Below are 1,532 nucleotides of genomic sequence, written 5' to 3'. Positions count from 1 at the left end.
CCCAGTAACCGGATGCAAACCCCCCCACCCTCCAATTTATGTGCAGAAAGGCAGCCTCACAAAAAATGCCTCGAATATCCATAAGTACACCCTTCCAGAGGGAGCGGGCCGGGCATCCCAAAACAGAAATCCACTTCGAGCTTTTTAACTGCAACAACTTTAATATACGCTATTGGAGCCTGGATTACCGCGGCTGCTGGCACCAGACTTGCCCTCCCAATTGATCCTCGTTAAGGGATTTAAATTGTTCTCATTCCAATTGCCCGACTCGAAGAGCCAGAGCATTTGTTATTTATTGTCACTACCTCCCTGTGTCAGGATTGGGTAATTTTCGCCCTGCTGCCTTCCTTGGATGTGGTAGCCGTTTCTAAGGCTCTCTCTCCGGAATCAAACCCTATTTCCCCGTTACCGTTAATGCCATGGTAGGCCCATATCCTCCCATCCAAAGCTGATAGGGCAGAAACTCAATCGATTTATCGCGCAAAAGCGCGATCCGCACAGTTATTATGACTCAACACAATACCAGCCCGAAGACTGCATTGGTTTCAATCTAATAAATGCTATTCGCCCGACAAGCAGCTGGGTATTGATGCATGTATTAGCTCTAGAATTACTACGGGTATCCAAGTAGTAAGGTACTATCGAGTAGACTATAACTGATATAATGAGCCATTCGCAGTTTCACAGTACAAAATTGTTTATACTTAGACATGCATGGCTTAATCTTTGAGACAAGCGTATGACTACTGGCAGGATCAACCAGGTTTATATCCTCCATACTAAAGAAGACGACAAGTCGCCCCCAGCACAAAACAACAACACAGAGGCCAGCCGCAAACAGCCCCGCAACCGCCGAAACAGTCGCTAGGCCACTCGCAGCTTTTCTCAAAGCCGCCATTAATAGCCGAGAATCTTTTTGCACAGAAAGACAAAAATATGATCCTCACTTCAACAGTTCCACCTAAAAATAGGTAGATCAAGAAGCGAATAATAGAGCACGACGCAGCATACTTTGGGTTGTAGTCCCCTCCGCACGCCGCATAACTAGCCCCAGATCAAAAACGGTTCTACCCGAAATTGAAACTTTCCACCGGAAAAATCCAGCGCAAAACGCACCACAGAAGGTATCGCATAATGACACACAATCCGAAAACTGCACGAAACACTATACAACCAACCGCAGCACACCTTCGCACCGGCACCGACAGAGCGTTGATGTAGCACCTCGCAACGTCAGCAAACGCTTCCTCGCATCCAAGCACACACAGTCAGGTCACTATCCCGAAAGCACACACTCGTCAGCAATTCCACATCGCTTCAGCGCAAAATACTTAAAGGGATATCGCAATTTAATAATTTTTCAATAGCTAAAACATAAGCATGTTCTTGACACATCATTGAAACATAATCTAATCTATCGAAATAAGGTAAAGCTTGTAAATAATTTTTATATTCTATTAATTTTTCAGTACCTCTATGTAATAAACCTATATGAGAATCAGCTTTTTGAACTACTTCACCATTTAATTCTA

At 44.4% G+C, this 1,532-nt stretch overlaps 1 non-coding gene across 1 annotated transcript; it reads right to left on the bottom strand.

The window, feature by feature from the left end:
• Positions 1-42: 42 nt before the first annotated feature.
• Positions 43-765, bottom strand: PITG_33582 (the record flags this gene model as incomplete). Its single annotated transcript, XR_009934973.1, has 1 exon — positions 43-765. It is a non-coding gene; the product is annotated as an 18S ribosomal RNA (ribosomal RNA).
• Positions 766-1,532: the final 767 nt, after the last annotated feature.

This window comes from Phytophthora infestans, genomic scaffold (assembly GCF_000142945.1).
Source record: "Phytophthora infestans T30-4 supercont1.4101 genomic scaffold, whole genome shotgun sequence".
NCBI classification, from domain to species: Eukaryota; Oomycota; class Peronosporomycetes; order Peronosporales; family Peronosporaceae; genus Phytophthora; species Phytophthora infestans.
This window is presented reverse-complemented; position numbering and strand designations above follow the sequence as displayed.